This window comes from Papio anubis, chromosome 8 (genome assembly GCF_008728515.1).
Source record: "Papio anubis isolate 15944 chromosome 8, Panubis1.0, whole genome shotgun sequence".
Lineage (NCBI taxonomy): Eukaryota > Metazoa > Chordata > Mammalia > Primates > Cercopithecidae > Papio > Papio anubis.
This window is the reverse complement of record NC_044983.1, coordinates 140,169,061-140,182,491: the sequence shown is the minus strand read 5'-3', so window position 1 is coordinate 140,182,491 and position 13,431 is coordinate 140,169,061. Positions and strand designations below refer to the sequence as shown.

The following is a 13,431-nucleotide window of genomic DNA, read 5'->3' as shown; positions in this document are numbered from 1 at the left end:
GAGTGAGACCCTGTCTCAGAAAAGAAAAAAAAAAAAGATTTACCAATTTATTATAAAGGATAAAGGTGAAGAAATGTGTAGACTGTGGTATGGGGGAAGGGGTGTGGAGTTTTCATGCCCTCCCTGGGTGCATCACCCTCTAGGATCCTATCTACTTAGCTATCCAGCAGCTCTCTGAACCCTGTCCTCTTAGGTTTTTATAGAGACTTTATTATGTAGATATGATTGATTAAACCATTGGCCATTGGTGATCAACTTAACCTTTAGCTCCTTTCCCCTCTCTGAGTTTGGGGCTTTGGAGCTAAGAATCCCGACCCTGAAATCATGCGTTGGCCTTTCCAGTGATCAGCTTCATCCTAAAGCTGTCAGTCAACATAAGCCTACGAAAAGAAAGCACTTTGGAGATTACAAGGATTTTAGGAGTTGTATGCCAGGTCATGGGGGTTAAGACCAAATATATATTTCACACTGCCCACAGGGTTTGCTGACCAGCTCTGTTTTGGCTGCTTGGAGACGCCACTTAGAGAGACGTTCTCTTCCAAGTCTCTCATTCGTGCTGTTATTCACTCAGAGCATCCCAGGCTGATTCTGGGTCTTAAGGAAACAGATGAGCTAGAAAGAGTTTCTTCCTGTGTAGTGGGGGGCCTGAGCATGTAAACAGTAAGCAGAACAGAGTCCTGGGGCTCCATGCTACCACACAGCTAACGTTGGTCATTTGTGCTTGATGCAGGCCTGGCACTGTGCTGTCACAGTGAATTTATGGAATTTGCCAATATCTCTTTACAATCTGTGCCCAGGAAACTGAGGCACAGAGAGATTAAATGGTGGCCCCAGATCACACAGCCGGCCAGGGACAGAACAGGGTTGGGTCCCTGGCAGATTTATCTCAGCTCCATACTCTTATTTATTTTCCTTAAGGAACCAGCTTTATTGAGGTGTAATTAACATACAATATGTTAACAAATATTTAAAGTATATGATTTTATATGTTTTGACATATGTATACACATGTGAAACCATTGCTACAATCTAGGGCAGATATATCCATCACCCCCAAAAGTTTTCTCCTCCTTCATCATCTTTCACTCCTTCCCACCTTTCTCACTCCTTCCCACTTATATCCTGAAGTAATTACTGATCTCCTTTCTGTCACTATAAATTATATTTTCTAGAGTTTTATGTGAAAATGGAATCATTGAGCATGTATTCTTTTGGTCTGGCTTTTATTCAACATAATTATTTTGAGATGTGTTTATGTTGTATATCAATAATTCTTTTTATTTCTGAATAATATTGTATTGTTTGAATATACTACAATTTGTTCATACTCTGTTAACAAACATTTGAGTTGTTTTCGTTTTTTGGTCAGTATACATAAAGCTGCTGTGAACATTGCCTTCCACTCATCTTGTACCTCCCTAAGTTGTTGTGAGTTGTCAAGAATGGTTACTAGTCTCTCCCTTGTCCCCCAGGTGCAGTCACTCGTCCAGCATTAAGGCCAGGATTCATTGCTTTCCAGGGCTGCTGAATAGCTATCTTCCTGGCACTTTCCATTCTTACTCTCTTACATTGGAGTCACCATCTATTGAATTCCGTGTCTATTTGTTCATTTATTCCTTGTTTTGCTGAAGTACATCCTCAAATAGGTTGAGCCCTTTTGTGTCTCAATATGGCTTTATTCTACCCTCATGTTTTTGAGTCCTTATGTATGAAATGTTTTATAAACTTCATATAAGTCGAATTATTTTATTCAGTCTGACAGTCATTTTTTTTAGAGTGTGCAGTAAAGGGTTAACTCAGAGGCCTGCACTGCCCAAATCCTGCATATTCCAAAGGTCTTTAGGACTAACCCCTTGACTAGCTTCTTGGAGGTAACCTCTAAGCTGTTGGAATATTCTGCCTGGTAAAAGTATTTGAGTACACCTGGGGCCTTGGGCTATGCTGGTTTATGCTAACTATGTGATTTAAAGCAAATGCTTATTTCTGTTTGCCTGGGTCCCTGGACCACAGTGTATCAGACTAACCCCTGAGGGAAGCTGTCAAGGTACCTGAGTGCCCCAAGTCCATGTACTAACCATTAATAAAAATCCTGAACACTAAAGCTCAGGTGAGCTTCCCTGGTCATCAACACTTTGCATATGTTGTCACACATGGTGGCCGGAAGAATTAAGGTCTGTCCAGGTGACCCTACTGGAAGAGGATACCTGGAAGTTCACACTTGGTCTCTCCTGGACCCTGTGTGGCATTTTCCTTTGCTGATTTTTAATTGTATCGTTTTGTCCTAATAAACTGTGTAATTGTGAGCATAAGAGCTTTTCTGAGTTCTGTGAGTCAGAAAATTAGTAAATTATCGAACATGAAGGTGGATTTGGGTACTCCTCGCAGAGTGCTTTGTCCATGTAAATGTAACACAATTATTGATAAAATTGAGAGTAAGTCTGCCATCTTGCTATTTGTTTTCTATTTGTCTCATCTATTTTTTTCCTATACTATATTTTATATATATTTTTTTTTTTTTTTTTTTTTTTTTTGAGATGCAGTCTCACTCTGTCGCCCAGGCTGGAGTGCAGTGGTGCAGTCCCAGCTCACTGTAACCTCTACCTCCCAGGTTCAAGTGATTATCCTGCCTCAACCTCCTGAGTAACTGGGACTACAGGTGCCCACCACCATGCCTGGCTAATTTTTTTATTTTTAGTAGGGATGGGGTTTCACCATGTTGGCCAGGATGGTCTGTATCTCTTGACCTCATGATCCAGCCACCTCGGCCTCCCAAAGTGCTGGGATTACAGGCGTGAAGCACTGCGCCCGGCCTCTTATATTATTTTGAATAAATCAAACTTTATATGTAATTTTATGTTTCTTCTCCATTAGCTTTTTAGCTGTACATTCTTTCTTAAGTGATGACTCTAATGATTAAATATGTCTCTTTGACTTACTATGGTCTACCTTAATATTTTTACCACTTCTTGGAAACTGCAAGATCCTTACAATTCCTTTCGTCCCTCTCCTTCCTTTCATTATTATTGTCACTTATTTTGTACTACCTACTTTGAAACCTCACCAGAGAGTTTATTCCATTGCTATTTCTTGACAGTAAATATTCATTTAGAGTTACCCTTTCTAGTGTTTTTCATTCCTTTCTGCAATTCTGTACTTCTGTTCAAGATCATTATTTTCAGTTTGAAATTTTTCCTTTAGTATTTCTTGTACTTAAGTTGGCATTATTCTGTGAGCTTTTGTCTGAAAGTGTCTTTGTTTTCCTTTCTTGATTTTTTTCCTTTATTCAATGGATATGATGTATTAATTGATTTTTGGATGCTAAACAAACCTTACATTTCTGGGATAAGTCCCACTCAGTAATGGTGTATAATTTTATATATATATATATAGTGGAATTTGATTTGCTAGCATTTTGTTGGGGAATTTTGTGTCTGTATTTATTAGAGATACTGATTTGTTGTTTTATTGTCTGTTTTTGGTATCAGGGTAATACTGTTTTCATTGAATGAATCGGGAAGTGTTCTCTTGTTTTTTTGGAAGAGTTTGTGAAGAATTAGTATTAAGCCTTTTTTTCTATTCTGTAGTTCATTAGTTTCTGTTATATTCCTTATTTTCTACCTTCTGCTTGATTTGGGTTTACTTCTTTTGTTTGTTTGTTTTCCCCAGTGTTTTAAGGTTGATTTGGGTTTAGTTTGTTTGTTTGTTTTCCCCAGTGTTTTAAGGTAGAAGATTAGGTTGCTGATTTGCTCCCTTTTAAAAAAAAAAAAAGTAGGCATTGAGGGATGGCCAAGACAGCCAAATACAAACAGCTCCAGTCTGCAGCTCCCATTGAGACCAACACAGAAGATGGGTGATTCCTGCATTTCCAACTGAGGTACCCAGTTCATCTCATTGGGACCAGTTAGGTAGTGGAGAGGGAGTGGAAGCAGGGTGGAACATTGCTTCACCCAGGAAGTGCAAGGAGCCAGGGGACCTCCCTCCTTTCCCAGCTAAGGGAAGCCATGAGGGACTGTGCTACACAGCCTAGGTACTACACTTTTCCCATGGTTTTTACAATCTGCAGATCAGGAGATTCCCTCATGAGCCTACACCACCAGGGTCCTGGGTTTTAAGCACAAAACTGAGCGGCTGTTTAGGCAGGCACCAAGCTAGCTGCAGGAGTTATCTTCGTACCCCAGTGGCACCTGGAATCCCAGTGAGACAGAACTGTTCACTCCCCTGGAAAGGGGGCTGAAGCCAGGAAGCCAAGTGGTCTCTCTCAATGAGTCCCACTCCCATGGAGCCCAGCAAGCTAAGAACCACTGGCTTGAAATTCTCACTGCCAGCACAGCAGTCTGGTGTTGACCTGGGACATTCAAGCTTGGAGGGGAAAGGAACATCTTCTGACATTACTGAGGCTTTAGTAGGCGGTTTTCCCCGATAGTGCTAAGAAGACCAGGAGATTTGGACTGGGCGGAACACCACAGTGTGATAAAGCATCTGTGGCCAAACTGCTTCTCTAGATTTCTCCTCACTGGGCAGGGCATCTCTGAAGGAAATGCAGCAGCCCCAGTCAGGAGCTTATAGATAAAACTTTCATCTCCCTGGGACAGAGCACCTGGAGGGAGGGGCAGCTGTGGACACAGCTTCAGCAGACTTGATCTTTCCTGCCTGGCTGTGAAGAGAGCAGCTGATCCTGACAAGGGGGATTCTCCCAGCACAGCACACCAGCTCTGCTAAGGGACAGACTGCCTCCCCAGGTGGGTCCCTGAATCCCATACCTCCTGACTGGGAGACACCTCTTAACAGGTCAACAGACACCTCATATAGGAGAGCTCCAGATGGCATCAGGTTAGTGCCCCCTCAGGGATGAAGCTTCTAGAGGAAGGAGCAGGCAGCAATCTTTGCTGTTCTGCAGCCTCCACTGGTGATAACCAAGTCAACAGGGTCTGGAGTGGACCTCCATCAAACTGCAGCAGACCTGCAGAAGGAGGGGTCTGACTGTTAAAAGAAAAACTGACAAACAGATTGCAACAATAACCACATCAACAAAAAAGACACACGCACACACACACACAAACCCCCATCCAAAGGTCATCAGCCTCAAAGATCAAAGGTAGATAAATCCATGAAGATGAGGAAAAAACAGTACAAAAACACTGAAAATTCCAAAAAGCCTCTTCTCTTCCAAATGATCACAACTCCTCTCCAGCAAGGACACCAAACTGGATGGAGAATGAGATTGATATAAATTGACAAAAGTAGGCTTCAGAAAGTGGGTAATAACAAACTCTCTGAGCTAAAAAAAAAAAAAAAAAAAAAAAAGTTCTAACCCAATGCAAGGAAGCTAAGAAACTTGATAAAAGGTTACAGGAACTGCTAACTAGAATAACCAGTTTAGAGAGGAACATAAATGACCTGATGGAACTGAAAAACACAGCACAAGAACTTCATGAAGCATACACAAGTATCAATAGCTGAATTGATCAAGTAGAAGAAAGGGTATCAGAGAATGAAGATCACCTTGCTAAAATAAGGCATGAAGACAAGATTAGAGAGAAAAGAATGAAAAGGAACGAACAAAGCCTCCAAGAAATATGGGTCTATGTGAAAAGACCAAACCTATGATTGATTGGTGTATCTGAAAGCAATGGGTAGAATGGAACCAAGTTGGAAAACACACTTCAGGATATTATCCAGGAGAACTTCCCCAACCTAGCAAGATATGCCAACATTCAAATTCAGGAAATACACGGAACACCACTAAGATACTCCACAAGAAGATCAAACCCAAGATGTATAATCATCAGAATCTCCAAGAGTGAAATGAAGGAAGAAAATGCTGAGGGCAACCAGAGAGAAAGCTCAGGTCACCTACGAAGGTAAGCCCATTAGACTAACAATGGATCTCTCTGCAGAAACCCTATAATCTAGAAGAGAATGGGGGCCAATTTTCAACATTCTTAAAGAAAAGAATTGGGCCAGGTGCTGTGGCTCACGCCTGTAATCCCAGCACTTTGGGAGGCTGAGACAAGCAGATTACCTGAGGTCAGGAGTTCAAGACCAATCTGACCAACATGGAAGAAACCCTGTCTCTACTAAAAAATACAAAAATTAGCTGGGCATGGTGGTGCATACCTGGGAGGTGGAGGTTGCAGTGAGCTGAGATTGCGCCATTACACTCCAGGCTGGGCAGTAAGAACAAAACTCCATCTCAAAAAAAAAAAAAAAAAAGAATATTCAACCCAAAATTTCATATCCAGCCAAACTAAGTTTCATAAGCAAAAGAGAAATAAAAGCCTTTCCAGGCAAGCAAATGCTGAGGGATTTTGTCACCAGCAGGCCTGCCTTACAAGAACTCCTGAAGGAAACGCTAAATATGGAAAGGAAGCACTCATTCCAGCCACTGCAAAAGCACACCAAAATACAGAGACCAATGACACTATGATGAAACTGCATCAACTAATGTGCAAAATAACCAGCTAGCATCATGATGCCAGGATCAAATTAACACATAAAAATATTAATCTTAAATGTAAATGGGCTAAATGCCCCAATTAAAAGATGCAGACTGCCCAATTGGATAAAGAGTCAAGACCAATCCGTGTGCTGTATTCAGGAGATCGATCTCACATGCAAAGACACACACAGGCTCAAAATAAAGGAATGGAGGAATATTTACCAAGCAAATGGAAAGCAAAGACAAAAAAACAGGGGTTGCAGCCCTAGTCTGATAAAACAGACTTTAAACCAACAAAGATCAAAAAAGACAAAGAAGGGCATTACATAATGGTAAAAGAATCAATGCAACAAGAGGATCTAACTATCCTAAATATATATGCACCCAATACAGGAGCACCCAGATTCATAAAGCAAATTCTTAGAGACCTACAAAGAGATTTAGACTTTCACTCAATAATAGTGTGAGACTTTAACACCCCGCAGTCAATATTAGATTAACAAGACAAAAGATTAGCATGCTTTATTTATTTTTTAATTTATTTTTCTTTTTTTTTTTTTTTTTTTTTTTTTGAGGTGGAGTCTCACTCTGTTGCCCTGGCTGGAGTGCAGTGGTGCAATCTCAGCTCACCGCAAGCTCTGCCTCCTGAGTCCACACCATTCTTCTGCCTCAGCCTCCCGAGAAGCTGGGACTACAGGCACGTGCCACCATGCCCAGCTAATTTATTTGCATTTTTAGTAGAGACAGAATTTCACTGTGTTAGCCAGGATGGTCTGAATCTCCTGACCTCATGATCTGCCCACCTTGGCCTCCCAAAGTGCTGAGATTACAGGTGTGATCCACCACACCCAGCCAGCATCCTTTAAAATTAAAGGATATTCAGGACTTGAATTCTTCTCATTCTTGTCAGTGCCACATGGCACTTATTCTAAAATCAACCCCATAATTGGAAGTAAAACACTCCTCTGCAAATGCAAAAGAATAGAAATCATAACAGCCTCCCAGACCACAGTGCAATCAAATTAGAACTCAGGATTAAGAAACTCAAAACCGTATAACTACATGGAAATTGAACAACCTACTCCTGAATGACTCCTGGGTAAATAACGAAATTAAGAATGAAATAAGTTCTTTGAAACCAATGAGACCAAACAGACAATGTACCAGACTTTCTGGGACACAACTAAAGCAGCGTTAAGAGGGAAATTTATAGCCCTAAATGCCCACATCAGAAAGCTGGAAAGATCTGAAATTGGCACCCTAACATCACAATTAAAACAACTAGAGAAGCAAGGGCAAACAAATTCAAAAGCTAGCAGAAGACAAGAAATAACTAAGATCAGAGCAAAACTGAAGGAGATACAGACAGGAAAAACCCTTCAATAATCAATGAATACAGGAGATTTTTTTTGAAAACATTAACAAAATAGATAGACCACTAGCTAGACTAATGAAGAAAAGAGAGAAGAATCAAACAGATACAACAAAAAATAATAAAGGGGATATTACCACTGATCCCACAGAAATACAAACTATGTTCAGAGAATACTATAAACACCTCTACACAAATTAGAAAATCTAGAAGAAATGGATAAATTCCTGGACATATGCACCCTCCCAAGACTAACCCAGGAAGGTGTCAAATCCCTGAACAGACCAATAACAAGTTCTGAAATTGAGGCAGTAATTCATAGCCTAACAACCCCAAAAAAGCCCAGAACCAGATAGATTCACAGCCAAATTCTACCAGAGGTATAGAGAGGAACTGGTACCATTCCTTCTGAAACTATTCCAAAGAATAGAAAAAGAGGGAATCCTCCCTAACCTTTTTATGAGGCCAGCATCATCCTGATACCAAAACCTGACAGAGACACAACAAAAAAAGAAAATTTCAGGTCAGTATCCCTGATGAACATCGATGCAAAAATGCTCAATAAAATACTGGCAAACCGAATCCAGCAGCATATCAAAAAGCTTATTCATCAAGATCAAGTCAACATCATCCTTGGGATGCAGGGTTAGTTCATCATAGGCAAATCAATAAATGTAATCCATCACATAAACAGAAGCAATGGCAAAAACCGCATGATTATCTCAATAGATGCAGAAAAGGCCTTCGAAAAAATTCAACAGCCCTTCATGTTAAAAACTCTCAATCAACTAGGTATTGATGGAACATATCTCAAAATAATAAAAGCTATTTATGACAAACCCATAGCCAATATCATACTGAATAGGCAGAAGCTGGAAACATTCCCTTTGAAAACCGGCACAAGACAAGGATACCCTCTCTCACCACTCCTATTCAACATAGTATTGGACGTTCTGGCCAGGGCAATCAGGCAAGAGAAAGAAATAAAGAGTATTCAAATAGGAAGAGAGGCAGTCAAATTGTGTCTATTTGACTGTATATTTGGAAAACCCCATTGTCGGCCAGGCACGGTGGCTCACACCTGTAATCCCAGCACTTTGGGAGGCCAAGGCAGGTGGATCACGAGGTCAGGAGATTGAGACCATCCTGGCTAACATAGTGAAACCCCATCTCTACTAAAAATCCAAAAAAATTAGCCGGGTGTGAGCCAAGATTGTGCCACTGCACTCTGGCCTGGGCGACGGAGCAAAACTGCATCTCAAAAAAGAAAAAAAAAATCAGGAAACAACAGATGCTGGCGAGGCTGTGGAGAAATAGGAATGCCTTTACACTGTTGGTGGGAGTGCGAATAAGTTCAATCATTGTGGAAGACAGTGTGATTTCTCAAGGATCTAGAACCGGAAATAACAGTTGACCCAGCAATCCCATTACTGAATATATACCCAAAGGATTGTAAATCATTCTGCTATAAAGATAACATGCACGCATACATTTCTTGTAGCACTATTTACAATAGCAAAGACTTGGAACCAACCAAAATGCCCATCACAGATAGACTGGATAAAGAAAATGTGGCATATATACACCATGGAATACTATGCAGCCATAAAGAAGAATAAGTTGATGTCCTTTGCAGGGACATGGATAAAACTGGAAGCCATAATTCTCAGCAAACTAACACAGAAACAGAAAACCAAAAACGATATGTTCTCACTTGTAAGTGGGAGTTGAACAGTGAGAACACATGGACATAGGGAGGGGAACATCACACACCAGGGCCTGTCACGGGGTGAGGGGCAAGGGGAGGGAAAGCATTAGAACAAATACCTAATGCATGTGGGCTAAAAACCTAGATGACAGTGTAATGCCCAGACCATTTGTTCCCCAAAGAAGACCACCAGAGTCCAGAGTCAAAGCCAAGCAGCAAGGATCTTTTACTGCAAATTCGAACTTGGTCCCTCCATTCCACAGCATACAAGAGGGCCCCGAATAATGCGAGTGCTTGCTTTTTATAGCCCGATGTAAATAGGATACGTAAAGTTACAGAGGAACAAGGGAATTCTTTTGGTTACAGCATTACAATTGGTTTACATTTTAAGTTATACATTTAGTAGTTTTTTTCTATTGGTTCCCGCTTTCAGTAAACCACAAATCCGGCTGTCCTTATCAGGATTTTCCAGGTGGTGTTTGTACTGGGCTCAGGAAGTTGAGAGATATATATGGGATGTGTTTGCACTGGGCCTGTGTGTGTTGAGAGATATATGGTGTGGATGTGTTTTGTACTGGGCCTGTCGAAGCTGAGAGATATATGGTGGGATGTGTTTGTACTGGGCCTGTAAAAGACAGATATATGGTGGGATGTGTTTGTACTGGGCCTGTTTGTGTTGAGAGATATATGGTGGGATGTGTTTGTACTGGGCCTGTTTGTGTTGAGAGATATATGGTGGGATGTGTTTGTACTGGGCCTGTTTGTGTTGAGCCCGGGCTGGAGGAATGTGCCTGGATTTCTTTTCATTCCCCCTTTGTGGGTACCTCTAGAGCCAATCTTGGGTCTTATAAGTCTGGATTCTGTTTCAGCGCTATAGGTTGGTATTGGCTCTGGAGGACCATGAGCTGCACGGTGTCAAACCTTTCCCTGACAAACTGCAAAATTTCTGCTAACAACACAAGGTCCTATGGTAAACAGAAATAGTAGACTCAGCAGGGGTCCATGAAGGGGCTAATAGGAAAACACAGAGGAATTCCACCATTGGTCTGCAGCTGCCAAACCGTCATGGTTTTTTACTTCTGTGCTTAACTTGCATAACTGTTGGACCCGGGGTTCTCTACAAGCCCGATTCATTTATGTAGAAACAGTCTTCCTTAGAAACATAAGCATGTACCACCTTTTTCAGCAGTGAGTAGGTCTAGGGCCCTCCTGCCCCAAGGTTACCTGAGCTTAGGGATCGGAGCTGTCGTGCTGAAGGGAGGGCACCCAATGACTTCTCCATAGCAACGCAAATTGTTATATAACTTTGTTGCTTTTCATGAGGGTGTGACCAGGGCTCCTGCCAGTCTGGCCGCAATGAGGGATGAGGAGGAGATTCCTGGCAATGAGGGGAGCAGTGGCTGTGCAGGTCTCGTCTAGGGACTGGGTGAATAGCAGTACTAGTCCAGTTACCGGTACCCCAGGAACCTCAGCCGGCAGTTGGGTAGAGTCAACCGGGGAACTAATGTGACAGGGAAGCCATTGCAGGCTGGTAACAGAGGGACCATGATAGGTTTTTGTATTAATGTTCCATTACACCAGAAGAATATGTACCCGGAGCCCTTAGGGTGGTACTCTTAGGGGCATTGCAGTGATGTTGCAGGCTGGAATTATTCCTGAGAAACAGTAGGGAAACTTCTCCTGACTGGGGTTTATAGTGGCACGCTAGGGATAGGGGCATATGAGAGGTTTCTCGAGGTTGTTAGCTTGGGCAGAGGTAGAGGATCCCATGGCAGAGGGACAGCTGTTAGCGGTGGACTCCTAGAGTGGCACACAGGAAGCAGCCAGACAAGCCGTGAAGTCCTGTAAGGTTAGCAAGTTCAATCCTTCTGTAATAATTTTAACTAGGAGAAAGGGACGAAATCTTGTGTGAGTCTGTTTTCTTGTCAGCTGGATATTCCCATGGATCCAGGGGCCGCATCTGCACTAGACCTGCCACAGAGAGAGGACTACAGGCCATGGGAGGAGGAGGAGTGCAGTACAGCCCCATGTTGAGGTGTGGTCCAGCCGGGAGTTCCAGGGGTCTCTGACTATCCATGTATATGAAAAGTCCCCGCCCCTGCCTACGATGGAAGGGCCACCAGTATCTAACTGTTTTTCCTCACCCCAATAATGGGATTTATGGACGCTGGGCAATAGTTGCGCGTCGGCATTTTGGTGCCACCAGTACGTTTACAATTGTATTTAGCCCCATCAAACTCAAAGCATATTATTGGTGCCATTGGTTTGAAACCAGTAAAATTTAGTAAAATTGGCCATTGCACCCCGAGGAGGGCACCAGCACTGGCCAATAATTTCCGCTTATGAGGTTGTCCAGGGTGGGCTTGGTTTCCATAAAGCCAGAATCTCCAGATAAAGGGATTAGAGCTGGTTTTGTGTTTTCTCCAGCGCCACTAGGGCTTAATTAACGCAGAGTTAGATCACCTAACTGCATGTTTGCGGTTTGCGCTACAGCAGGGTGAGTTTTAAGGGGTTGTTCTATTTGCCACAGTCCACGGGCCGGCGCTTCAGCCTCCGCCGCGATTGACCAGAAGGTCGGAGGTTGGGTCTACTGGCTTGACGCGGGCGAGTGGATCCACGATGCATGCCTCTCTACCTTCAGGGCGTGGGTGTGGTTAGGAGTACCTGGAGTGGCCTTCCACCTGGGTTCCCAGGGTCTCTGTCGGGTGTCGTGCTAACCAGGGACCCAGTCTCCGCTGGTACGGATGGGGTGTCGGTGGGGACCGTCTCTCATAGTCCCTTCAGCTTGGGCCAGATTTCTTGATGAATTTTCTGCAAGGCTTAGAAAATAAGAGTCTTTATGACATTTTCTGTTTCAGACTTGAGCAGATCATCTTGCAAAATTGCCATACATGACTTCGTGAAGGGGTAAGGTCCAGTCTGTAAGGGGTATTACGGGCCCGAACAGAGCGTAGGGAGAAGGGACCTCACCCAATTACGCCAGTCTCCATAGTCAATTTAGTTAAGGTCTCCTTTAAGGTCCGACATCCTCTCTACCTGTCCTGAACTCTAAATTGTAAGCACAATGTAGCTTCCACTTGGTCTCAAGGATGGAAGCCAACCAATTCTTACCTACGAATGGCGCCGCCCATTATCTGACCCTATCTGGACGGGAAGCCATACCTGGGGAGGATATCTTCCAGAATTTTACATAACCTGAGTAGCTCTTTGGTTGGGAATGCTTCAGTCCACCCTGAAAAAGTATCTACAAAGACAAGTAAGTACCGACACTGTGATTTCTGGCTTTATCTCGTAAAATCTACTTCCCAGTAGATACCGCCTGGTCTCCCCTGAGCCTTATCTCCATAGCCTGGGATTGGGGTAGGCAGCTGGCAGACTTGCAACTTGTCACGATGTTGCTGGTCAGTCTCGCTATATGTCTGATTCTGAGCTTGGAGCATTGATCAGGTCTATCATCCGGGCAACCCAGGTGGGTGGTTCAGTGGATGTGTTCTAACACCTGTTGTCCTAATTTTCTTGGTAGGAGGAGCCATTAAGGTATCAGTCCACCAACCATTCTGGATCTGTTTCTGAGGGGAAGTTTGTCAATCCACTGGAGATCTGAATAATCAGGGGAATATGGCAAGTCCTAAATGGGTCAGGAGCTGGAGTGCAAGGAGTTGGCTGGGAGCCTTGCCACACTTTGCAGTTTGGTCTGCCAGAAAGTTGCCTTGAGCAATTGGAGTGGTTGGTTTCTGGATGCCCTGGGCAATGTGGCCAGCCAATTTTCTGGTCTCCATAGGGCTGTTGGCCACCAGGGCTAGGACTTTGCTTGTTTTTTATCTCTTTCCTCTTCAGCCGCTAGTAACCCTCAAGCCCTGTAAATGGCCCCATGTATGTGCAATCAGAAAAGCATCGCTGTCTGTGTATACT

The 13,431-nt window shown here is 43.0% G+C and overlaps 1 protein-coding gene across 1 annotated transcript in view; it reads left to right on the top strand.

The window, feature by feature from the left end:
* LOC101003524 (zinc finger protein 252-like) overlaps window positions 1–13,431 on the top strand; it is a 52,746-nt gene that overhangs the window by 9,855 nt on the left and 29,460 nt on the right. The window lies entirely within an intron of this gene.